We start from the raw sequence: 13,243 nt of genomic DNA, 5'->3' as shown, positions 1-13,243 counted from the left end.
ACAGCGCCAAACTGTTCAATTCCCATCACGTCTGCAACAAGAGCACCAAGCAGCCGACCCTGCACAAAGTGAGCATCCTGAGCGCCATGATCATAGGTTTCAGCTTGAAAATGTCCAGCAGTTGGAAGACAAACAAATCCAGCATACATATGGCAAACGTATTAAACACCAGCCACTTACATGTCAGAATGTCCAGAAGCTTCATCACCCACTAGATAATCTCCAACATGGTGAGAAACTTTATGAATATGTTGTTTCTTCCCGGCATTCAAACAAGAGTAAAGAGTCGACTGCTGAACTAAATACCGTGACTCTTCGAAGAAGCACCTCAGTTTCTCAGTCAAGCATTTGGACTTCTCAGCTAAACAGCTTTACTCAGCAGCCAAACCTCTCGGTAAGCACACAAGATTTTTCATTTGCTCCTTCACTGCCTCAGGCTAAGCCTAACTGTAACAGAAAACTTAATAAAACACGTCAAAGATTCGTTGACTTACAGAGTATGTATGGGTCAACGAAATACCACACAGGCTCAGTCACCTGCTCCCTGTGTGGAATTTCTTGTAAAAACAAAGGAAACCTTAAGAACCACATGAAAACCCACTGGGCCAATAAAAGATAGAGTTGTTCCAATGTGCGACTGTCCTTACTGGAGAAAATCTCGAGCTGCTCGACTTCTTTGCCAAGCATTTCGACTCCAGTGCCGAACGACTCGGTAAATACTCGGTTTGCTCACTACACAACTATCGAAAGATACACATCAAAGCCAGTTTATCCTATATTTCGAAATCACTTGTTCCATGTGAGAAAATTCATATTCTAACAAAGCACTTCTTACAAATAAAAGGGAAGCCCATAGTGCTAACAAACGATATAGGTGTTCCATGTGCGATTTTTCTTTCTCCGAGAAAGCTAACCTTATTCGTCATTTAAATGCTCATAAGGCACCCCATGCCCTACAAAGATATTATTCTGGCTCAACAGCAAGAGGAGGACTTGCCAAGCTCCTCGACTTACAGATAAGTTGCTTATCTGTAAGTCCCCCCCCCCCCTCATCTAAGCATCTTGACAGCTTTCGTTAAAATATTTTATGTTTTCAGTATTATGTTTTAGAAAGCTGATATATCGGCTTATATGCATTACCACATATGTATAGTCATTGTAATTAATTGTATTTATTTAGACATTTACATAATCATAGTAATATGATCTATTAAATTTTTACAAATACAAAATTCAAATGCTTTTTATTGATACACATAAGGGAGATATGTTTGACCAATATGAGAAAGCTCCTATTTATATACCCAGTTTCATTCAAAAATGTCTAACCAATTCTTGAAACAATCAAGGAAAAAGAACATAAGAATGAAGGTAACTGCAGAACGCCCATTGGCCGACACGAGGCAGCTCCTATTTATATCCACCCAATCCTATCCCATATATGTCGAAACTACGCTTGAAACATTCGTAGTATAAATATGACGGGAAACAATGGGTATGAACTGGATAAGTTTTGATTCAGGAAAGACCTGAGTAAATACTGGTTCACTCAAAGGGTTGTTGATATGTAGCCTTTCAACCCAGGTCTTTCCTAAATCAAAACCTATCCAATTCATGCCAATCGTTTCGTGTTATATTTATACTACGATTAATTCAGGCGTAGTTTCGATATATATATGATAGGATTCGGTGGATATACATAAGAACAAAGGTAACTGCAGAAGGCCTATTGGCCCATACGAGGCAGCTCCTATCTATAACCACCCAGTCCCACTAATATACATGTCCAACCCACGCTCGAAACAATCGAGGGACCCCACCTCCACCACGTTACCCGGTAATTGGTTCAACAATTCAACAACCCTGTTATCGAACCAGTATTTACTCAAGTCTTTGCTAAATCTAAACGTATCCAATTTATACCCATAGTTTTGTGTTGATAATTTTAATACCCTATTATTATTATTCTCTTTGTTATGTCCATTCATCAACTTGTAAACCTCTATTATGTCACCCCTAGCTCTTCGCCTTTCCAGTGAATGCAATTTAATCTTTGTTAATCTTTCTTCATATGAAATATTTCTAATTTTGGGAATTACCTTAGTCATCCTACGCTGGACACGTTCAAGTGAATTTATATCCATTCTATAGTAAGGCGACCAAAACTGAACTGCATAATCTAAATGGGGCCTAACCAGAGCAAGATATAGCTGAAGAACAACACCAGGTGTCTAGTTACTAATGCTTCGATTAATAAATCCCAGTGTCCTATTCGCCTTATTACGAACATTCATGCATTGATCCTTTTGTTTTAAATTCTTACTAATCATAACTCCCAGATCCCATTTGCAATCCGAATTCGCAACCTAGCTCGTATCTTGTAACTCTATCATCATTACCAAGCCTCAGAACTTAACATTTATCAGCGTTAAACTGCATCTGCCAATTTTTTTACCATTTCAAAACCCTATTTAGATCAACTTTAAGTGATACTGAGTCTTCTTCCGTGTTAATTTCCCTACCGATTTTTGTATCATCGGCAAATTTGCAAATGTTGCTACTCAAACCTGAATCTAAATCATTTATATGTATATTATAAACATCAGAGGTCCTAATACAGAGCCTTGAGGCACTCCACTTACAACATTTTCCCACTCTGACTTAACCCCGTTTATACTATCTCTCTGTTTTATTTGGTATAGCCATGCCCTAATTCATCTTAAGGGGGCATATCGATGTAAAATTAAAAGTAGTTCAATTTGCTTATAATTTTTTTTATGAAATGGTTATAGAAAGGGCTGCAGCTGGTCCAAGCTTCATCATCACACCCTAAACAGAAAAGGAGAAAAAAATAAACAACGAATTATGCAACGAATTTTCAAATAGTTTCAGGGAACACATGTGTCAATTAATATCATTTCTATAACACTCAGATATTAAATTAAGCACATAATAAAGGATTCTAGTGATCAGTTTTATCAAAAAAGTGTTTAGTGCAATAATATAATTTTTCAAAGTTACCCTACTAAAAAAATATGCAATATATGATATTTATAAATTTTTATAAAATCAACAAAGCAATTAATGCGCAGTGCTTCCTCACCTGTGACGTCACAGCGCCATCCGACTACAGCATCAACACAGCGGCCATTTTGTTTTCCACCTAGAGTATTATCGTAAGTAAGAACTTATATGCTATATATTATTATATTATATTTTTCTGTAATAAAGGGCCAGGGATTTTTTGTAAGGAACATGGGTACTGAGAAAGGGCCACGGCCATATTGTATAGAGCCATGCTGAGTGCTGATCATGAAGGGGGCCATGAGTGCTGATTAAAGGGCTAGGGCCATGCTGAGTGCTGATCATGAAGGTGGCCATGAGTACTGATCATGAAGGTGGCCATGAGTGCTGGTCATGAAGGGGGCCATGCTGAGTAATGATCATGAAGGGGGCCGTGACTGCTGATTAAAGGGCTAGGGCCATGCTGAGTGCTGATCATGAAGGGGGCCATGACTGCTGATTAAAGGGGCCAAGGCCATGCTGTATAGGGCCATGCTTAGTGCTGATGATGAAGGGGCCATGACTGCTGATTAAAGGGCCAGGGCCATGCTTAGTGCTGATGATGAAGGGGCCATGACTGCTGATTAAAGGGCCAGGGCCATGCTGAATAGGGCCATGCTGAGTGCTGATCATGAAGGGGCCATGACTGCTGATTAAAGGGCCTAGGCCATACTGTATAGGGCCATGCTGATCATGAAAGGGCCATAACTGCTGATTAAAGGGCCAGGGCCATGCTGATGATGAAGGGGCCATGACTGCTGATTAAAGGGCCAGGGCCATGCTGAGTGCTGATCATGAAGGGGCCATAACTGCTGTTGAAGGGCCAGTGCATTTTTTTCGTACAATTCTAACCAAATAGTTTGTGTGTGGCTCAGTTCTTATTCCCTCTTTAACACTACATTTGTGTTTTCCCCCTGGCATATATGGCTACTGCCCCTCCACGTTTACTGTGTCTATCTGTATAAAATAGTTTCAATCCATTTATTATATATTCTGCCAATAGTTCCCTGTGTTCTATAGTTATTCATGTTTTGTATTTGCCCAAAATGCTGTGTTTATTAGTGACTTTAGGCATAGTATATACTAGCTCTATCTAAAAAAAATCCTGCATTCTAATTGTCACTCATTTTGTATGTATTGTCACGTGGAGGTGGACCGGTCGGGGCTCTGCTAACACTTAGCCGCTAGGGGCTCAAAAGGCCCAAATACTCAGCCCCTCCGACTCCCGGGATTCACCGGAGTCTCCTTGGTCACACAGGAGAGGACCAACAATGCCCACCTCCGCAGGTCTTTGCTTCCACCACAAAAGGGGGTGCCACTGATTCACCCTGGAAGCCCTTCAGTCAAACACGGGGAAACTGCTGTTAACAGTTCCGGCCTAGACCCGTGGGGGAGTGAAGGAAGACTCAGGCTTACCTTATAACCGTAACCTCCCTGAGTCTTGCCTGCCAGACAAAAAAGGTTGCAGGAACTCCTTTCCCGCCTGTCTTCTCTATCTTCTTCTTAGCAAGGTCGCCAGCTGAGTTATTATATCTGCGCCCCAGCAATGCAGTTCAGTGGGTGTATTATATATTGTTTGTAGCCAGAAGGTTGCTACTCCCATGGATCTGCTACTAGACTGTCGGCCCAGGGTACTCTCCCAGGAAGGTCTGTGTGGCTTTACCTCTCTCTAGCCACTACGTTAATAGTTGCCACCATTCAGGCACCGATACTGATCGGATGGCTAAGGGTACACTTTTATGTAAGTCTGTGCTGTCTTTACCACCCTCCAGGCAATAAGAACTGCTATAGAGAACGTAGTATTCCCTAGGTGGTACTATGATAACCTTTGTGTATGCTCATAGAGAAATATCATAAATGGAGGCACACTCAAACACAGTGATAAAATGTGTGAATTTACTGATGCAAAGTACATGAACACACACACACAATCACAAGTAATACATGAATATGGAAATATGGATAATAAGTCTGGAGATCGTCAGCCTCTTCTTCCACGACCTCCAACACTCCTTCAACTGGGCAGGAAGACAGGAGTCCCACACTCTCTCACAGGAGGACCTCTTCACCACGTCTGCGCCTCTTCTTCACTGTCCTGCCATCCATACACAATGTCCCCTCTGACAGTCCTGGACAGAAGCTGCCTTGCAGCCTATTCTACTATTACAGTATTAAAATCCTGTTGCCACATACATAAGCAAATACTGTGGCCTAACTAGCCTACTCACACAAGGGGTAATGGGAGGGAAAATGATCTACCTTACATTCCTGGCTCACGACGCCTGTCCCTCGATGGTGTGAGGTTCCCACGCTTCCTTGGGTCGATCCTTGACGATCCAGGACGTTCCACAGGTCCTCAGGTGTCGTGGAGCCTTCGCGTCGTCGCCGTTCCAATCCATGAGATTCAGCTGCCCCAATCCTGGTTCATCTATGGGCGCTGAGCTAATCACTATTTTTCCCACACTTGCCCCTTCCACAAGGCGTTGCTCCTTGTCCTAGGCACGGTGTCGTCCTTCCAAGATTCTCAGTGGATGTGACCCGGTCACAGCTAGGCCTGCCCGCCGCACCTTCCAGACCTCACGTCCAGCGGCGCCGCCCCAGCGTCGTCGCCGACTATTTTCCAAGTTTGGCACTTCTCTGCTCAATGAACTTGGTTCCTTATTTGCTTCCCAGAAGCGCAGGGTCTCCAATAACTTATGGTGGGCTGCGATGGCTAGTCAATCCACTGAATAAGGCTTGTAGAGCCTCTAATCCTTGAGAGCAGACCGAGGCGTGTCCTGTCGCTTCCAAGGTCAGATCAACTCTCACGTTGGCGCCGCCCGGGGCACTCGGTGACGTCATGGCGGGCCCTGATTGGTCGCCCGCGACCCACGTCGGCCAATCCGCGATCGGCTAATGTCCCTTCCAAAAGGTCATATCTGCCGTAGGGGATACTGTTTCATTTTATATCAGGGCGCCAATTTCTCATTATTTACAACTTATAATGTAACTCCCTTCCTTTAATCGGCAGCCGGTCTGGTCGCCACATATATCATTGGACTCCCTGAACCTCAGAGAATCAGTAGGGAGAGCTGATATGACTCTTTAAGCCGACAAACGAAAGAAGTAGGAAAGGGCACCGTAACAGTATGTACTTTTCCTAAATATTTTTTTTTAATTATTATGTCCTCATTCTGTTTTTTTTTTACAATTTCAGATTTTTTTGGGTTCACTGTGAGTTATTCTTCATTATTCTTACAGGACTGCATTGCATTATTTGTTGTACACTGCTTGGACACCTTGAGAATGACTGCACCAAGATAAAGTGGAAGTTGAGTGATGAGCCGACACACAGGAGATACAATGACAAGAAGCTGAGTATCATTTTTTTTTATTAATTTATAATGCTTATATAGTGCGTTTATATATTTTGGGGCGATTATATTCCTACCTAGTGCTTGAAACTCGCACTGTATCTAATACTACCCATTTCCCCAATATATGTACCTATGCTGTACAACTTTTAGATTTTCATTTCGAATTTTTATTCAGGTAAAGGTACATACATTGAGTTACATAATGTTGGATTTAAAGATAGAGATAGTACATTCATTTATTTATGTATTTATTCATTTATATACAAGAAGTTACATTGGAGGTTAACAGAGAATATAGAAAGTAAGTTGAATTAACATTCCTGTAAAGCCACTAGCACGCATAGTGTTTCGGGCAAGTCTTTAAACCAACAGATTTTGTTTTTTTATAAATTAACAGTATAATTGAAAAAAAAAATGTTAGCAGGTATTTTACAGCTTTTCTTTACAGATACAGATAATTTTAAGTAGAATAATTACAGAAAAAAAAAAAATTACAGGTAATTTGAAAATTTTTTGACAAAAAAGCAGATCAGAATAATACACAATAATAACAATACACAATAAAGAAACAAGGATTACCAGGTACATGAGGATAGCATTTCAGGGTTATACATTGGTTCACTGAAGCACAATATGAGGATCATTTCGAGGAAAAGTTTCAAAGAATAATGCAGTAGAAAATGCACTCAATACAACAACCATGATATCAGATGATGTCTAAGATTACAATGGTAAAGAAATATGGCTTAGGTACAAATATTGGGGGATTTAGTAGCACTAGATACAGTGTGAAGATGAAGCCCATTAGAAAGCTATGAAGATGAAATTAAGTACTTTTTGGTTTTATTTTTGAATAAGGCAAAAGTTGGACAGCTATTCAAATCATTAGGGAGTGAGTTTCATAGACTAGTTCCCCTTATTTGCATAGTGTTTACATTGATTAAGTTTGACTCTGGGAATTTCAAAGAGATATTTAGGAACATACAATATCTAAAACCATTAGTACGCATAGCGTTTCGGGCAAGGTGAGGGGAAAAAATTATTAGACTAAAACTTAAAAGTGATTGAGCTTAAAGTATAAATTGTGTTCAAAAAATTAAAAATAATAAAAGAGGGGAGAAAGACAGAGAATAGCAATTATACAAGTTGATCAACAAACAGCATTGATTACAATAGGCATTGATTACATGGGTTGACATTTAGGGGTGAGGTAGGTTACATGGAGTTTATTAGGTAGTTTTTTTGTTTTTATCTTAAACTGATTGAGTGTTTGAAATGATTGGGAAGGTCATTCCACATTATGGGTAATTGGATTTGTAGAGCATTTCTAATTTGATTAAGTCGTACTCTTGGGATATCAAACACGTATTTGTTTCTGGTGTGATGCCCCATGGGCTCTGTTACAACCTTCTAAAAAGCTTTTAAGGTCATGATTGACATTACAGTTCAGAGTTTTATATATATAGAGTACACATGAGAGGATGTGCAGTGACTTAATATCTAACATATTTAGAGATTTGAGTTAGGGTACGGAGTGATGTCTGGGGCCAGAGTTAAATATTGTAACTCTGCAGTGACTTAATATCTAACATATTCAAAGATTTGAGTAAGGGTACAGAGTGCTGTCTGGGACCAGAGTTAAATATTGTTCTAATAGCAGCTTTGTGTTGAGTAATTAGAGGACGTAAATGATTTTGGGTAGTAGAACCCCAAGCACAAATACCATAGTTGAGATAAGGATAGATGAGAGAGTAATAGAGCGTCACCAGGGCGGGGCGAGGTACAAAATATCTGATATTAGAAAGAATGTCAATAGTTTTAGACATTTTTTTTGCTATATTTAGAATGTGTCCCTGGAAATTCAGCATGTTATCGATAAGGATACGAAGGAATTTACGATCAATTTTTGCTACTAATTAGGATATTGTTTATTCTTAGATTAATTTTATTTGAGGATTTATTACCAAACGAAATATAGAAAGTTTTGTTATGTTAAGGGTGAATTTGTTAGTAGTTAGCTAAAGATGGACTTTCTTTAGTTCAGTATTCACTGTAACATTAAAAGCAAGAGGGGTCTGGACTGGAGAAAATGAAGGTTGTGTCATCTATATAAATAAAAATGGAAATGTTCTTTTGTTCAAAATCGCTAATCTCCGAAAGTTCTTCACTGATTGCTTTGAAATTTTCACACAACATTCCATTCGCATCCGGCCAGGTTTTTATATTTTTACGATATTCTCCTTCAAGAGAGATTTGGCCTGCTCTTTCCCATCATCATGTTACTTCAGTACATCTACAACATCTAGATACTACAAGCAAGTGTAGTACATATTGAGTAAAATATTTTTGTGCCAAGTGCATACATATCAGACACTCGCTCTCCACCTCCCCCCTCCACCGTCGTCGATCCCCAAACCACCACTTCCAGCAAGCACGCTTCTGATTGGTGAATCGACGTCTGAACCTCTGCACTTCAGCGCCATCTACATAGCCGATTACTGAGCATGAACAAGCCATTGGATTTAGAATATCCTGTGCTCTCAAAGCTGATACAACCATCAGATATACTCTCTGTTTATTAGTGGATGTTCTCAGCCAGCGCTTTATTCTCAGCACCTGTTAATTCATTTCTTGTCTTTATTCACTGTAGAGTAATGTCACCACTGTTTTATTTTATGTTATTTTTTGACTATATAATCTTGTTTTGTTTCCACTGTACATAGCCAAGGGATTATCTTTGTTCATATTTATTTTCAAGTTAATTAAAGTTTCATTGTTCATACGATTTGTTTTGCGTGTTTTCCCTTACTTTACCACAGGAGGCAACAGATAAAGCAGTCAACTATTTTTTGTAAATGTGATTGGCATTGACACCAGCCATTAGGAGGACTGCCGAACACCAACACTTCTTTTTTTCCATCACATTTAATGGGGGCCTGTCCTAGGAGCCTCACTCAGGTACTAGTACTAGAACATCAATTTGTGGTAAGTGTACTTGGCTTTGATACAGTTGCTTTTCAACATTTTCATAACTTTTAATATTCATATGGTGCTGTGTATTTTGTGCATTCCTTGGGTAACATATTGTGAGCGTTGGATAACTGTGGATTACGTGGTGACTGGAGGCCTCAGTCACTCTCTTAATTGGTCGTCCATCCCTCAGTGTTATTACTCATGTATTCCACCTTTTTTGTCCCTAGGATATTTCTCAAATTACGGCAGATCATCATTTTGGTACCCTGGTACTTTGATTTGTCTTCGGGCCACGCACCCTATCTTCTGCAATACACCGGCTAACACCTGAATCACCTTCAAGTAAGAAGTCTTGGTCTAGTTATGACAAAGTGAGTACCGATCAAGCGAGCTCTCAGTTGTATTGTAAGTATTGCAAGCTCTATGGACATACCATAGATAAATGTGGAAAAGCCCAATACAAAGGTTATAGTGAAACTCCTAAACCCAAACCGACTCCTCCTAAATCCGGTAAGCCTGTGACGAATGTTGGTGTTCATGTTAATGATCTTTCTCTCTTCAGCAAACACCTGATTCCTGGAACTGTCTCTGTCAACAGTACAGATTCGGAGAGATGTTTCAAATTGAAGATCTTGAGGGACACAGCGGCTCTTCAGTCAATAATATTGAAATCAGCTGTGCCTAACATCGCCTACACTGGGGAAACCGTCTTCATCACTGACCTCACTGCTACCACTCCGTATCCACTCGCCAGAGTCCACCTGGATTGTCCTTTCGTGACCAGTGAAGTCCAAGTCGCCATCAGGGAAAAGCCTTTTTCCCATGTCAACGGTACAACTTCTCCTAGGCAATGACTTGGCCGAAGATCTGCAACCTTCCAACCTGATCATCATGGACAAACCCCAAGTATGTGACTCTGTAGTGGACAACCCCATCTTAAAGTATGTTCCAGCAGAGGTCCAAGAAAGTGATAAAGTCTCTCCTCCAGTTTTGGTGACCACCCGTGCACAAGCTGCACGCCCGCAACCAGCTGACTCTACTGCTACCGCTGTCCCTCAAGACCCTCAGAATCTACCACTGAATCTTACTATGTTGGAGTTCCGTAAGTTACAGAGGGAGGATCCTTCATTAACACGATTATTCTTCCAGGCTGAGACACAACCTGACAGTATCCCTGGGTTCTTCCTAGAGAATCAGTTGCTCTACCGAAGGTACAGACCCAGTAAGCTGATGGAGGATGACGATTGGGCAAATGTCGACCAACTAGTAGTTCCCATCAGCCTACGGCCCGATATTCTACACCTGGCCCACGGAGCGCTTTCTCACTATGGTTTTAATAAAACCTATCACGGAATGAAACAAGACTACTACTGACCAGGTATGGTTAAAGACGTCAAAAGTTACGTACAACAGTGTCAGATGGCAGGGAAACCTAACATCCCAATTCCCAAGGCTCCTTTAATTCCTATCCCGGTGCCTGTGGAACCTTTCCAGACTCATCATAGACTGTGTTGGTCCTTTACCCCGGACCAGTTCTGGCAACGCTTATATACTAACCATCCTGTGTTCAACCACCAGATTCCCCATAGCAGTTCCAGTAAAGAACATTACGGTTGCTACGGTGGTAAAACAACTATTGAAGGTCTATACCCAATACGGATTTCATCGGGAGATTCAAAGTGACTGTGGCACCAACTTCACCAGTGATCTCTTCAAGAAGACACTGGAAGAATTCAACATTGTCCAGCCCCTATCATCCTGCTTCACAGGGTTCTCTTGAACGTAGTCACCAAACGATAAAAGCACTCCTAAAGAAAGTTTGTGATGAAACCATGAAAGACTGGGATAAACAACCTGACATCAAAAAGACTCTCTACGTAATGCCACCTTCAGTGACCCTCAGAATGTGCCCCAGTTTCTTCAAAACTTAAAACACATTCTAGAGAGAGTACGTAAATTTGCTAATGACAATCTATCGAAGGCTCAAGATAGGATGAAGACTCATTTTGACCAATGCAGCAAAATCAGGAAATTTAAAACAGGAGACTTCGTGTTGGCATATTTTCCGATCCCAAGTTCTCCATCGCAAAATAAGTTTTCAGGACCCTACCGCATCAAGGAGTGCAGAAACAACCACAACTACGTTCTTGAGATTCCAGATAGTCGGCAGAGGACCCAGTTGTGCCACGTCAATCTTCTAAAGGAGTATAAAGGTATTCCCCCACTGTGCTAATATCACTCTCCACTTTCAAAGATCCATACCTCCACAGTGAGACCTTCCCTGCTTCTCCTCCGGAAGGCACTGACTCTGAGTCAGTGCCTTCCAACTCGGAAATCCTTAATGATCTTCCTAAATATTTACAGGACGGTAATAGTGCTCCTCTCATCAAAGTTCTTCAGGAACATCAGAAGTTGTTCAGCGATGATCCCCAGGAGTGTAATGTGGTTCAACACGACACCTAGCTGCTTCCTACTACCTGGCCGATTCGTCATCCCCTTGTACTGTATCAGTCGGTACAAAAAGGAAGTACATACATATCAGACACTCGCTCTCCACCTTCGTCGATCACACAAACACCACTTCCAGCCAGCACGCTTCTGATTTGTGAATCGATGTCTGCACCTCTGCCCTTCAGCGCCATCTACACAGCCGATGACTGAGCATGCACCAGCCATTGGATTTAGAATATCCTGTGCTCTCATAGCTGATACAACAATCTGATATATGCTCTGTTTATTAGTGGATGTTCTCAGCCAGCGCTTTATTCTCAGAACCTGTTAATTCATTTCATGTCTTTATTCATTGTAGAGTAATGTCACCACTGTTTTATTTTATGTTATTTTTTTACTTTATAATCTTGTTTGTTTCCACTGTACATAGCCAAGGGATTATCTTTGTTCATATTTATTTTAAAGTTAATTAAAGTTTCATTGTTCATACGATTTGTTTTGCATGTTTTCCCTTACTTTACCACAGGAGGCAACAGCCAAGCAGTCAACTTTTTTATTGTAAATGTGATTGGCATTGACACCAGCCATTAGGAGGACTGCCGAACACCAACAATTCCTTTTTCCATCACAATATACATACTATATAGATGTCACGTGTGTGACGGTAAAAAAACATAATTTTTTTCTGAAAAACTGTGTTTTTCAAGTGTTTTTCATGCGAGGAAAATCTTCGAAACCTCTTTACCGATTGCTTTGAAATTTTGACGCAACGTTGCATTTGAATAAGCACGTCTTTTTATATATCTACTATATACATGCCTTACCTGTGACAAGAAAAAAAACATGCTTTTTTGAAAAACAGCGCCATCTGTTGGATGTAAAAGCAACACATGCTGTAATCTTTGAAAGTTCTTCACCGATTGCTTTGAAATTTTCACATAACGTTGCGTTCGAATAGGAGCGTGGTTTTATATACCTACTATATAGATGCCAACCCTGTGACAGGTAAAAACATGCGCTTTTGAAAAACAGCGCTATCCATTGCACATAATAGCAACATGCACACTGTATTGAATATGTCACGAATTCCACTTCAATGTTTCCGATTGCATTGATAAATTTATTTTCATAGATTTCGATTTATTATATTTTTTATTGAATTATTTTGTGTGATATTGATTTGGAATTGAGCTGTGTTGTTTACCGTACCGTTCATTTCATATATATAAGTATAGATGCCACACCTGTGACAGGTAAAACTATGCTTTTCTTGAAAAACAGCGCCATCTGTTGCATGTAAGAGCAACACATATGCTATACTAAATATCTTACAATTCCATTTCAATGCTTCTGATTGCATTGATAAATTGAATTTTCAAAGATTTTGATTTATTTTCATC

This window comes from Procambarus clarkii, chromosome 68 (assembly GCF_040958095.1).
Source record: "Procambarus clarkii isolate CNS0578487 chromosome 68, FALCON_Pclarkii_2.0, whole genome shotgun sequence".
NCBI classification, from domain to species: Eukaryota; Metazoa; Arthropoda; class Malacostraca; order Decapoda; family Cambaridae; genus Procambarus; species Procambarus clarkii.
The sequence above is the reverse complement of the archived record's forward strand: the minus strand, read 5'-3'. Positions refer to the sequence as shown.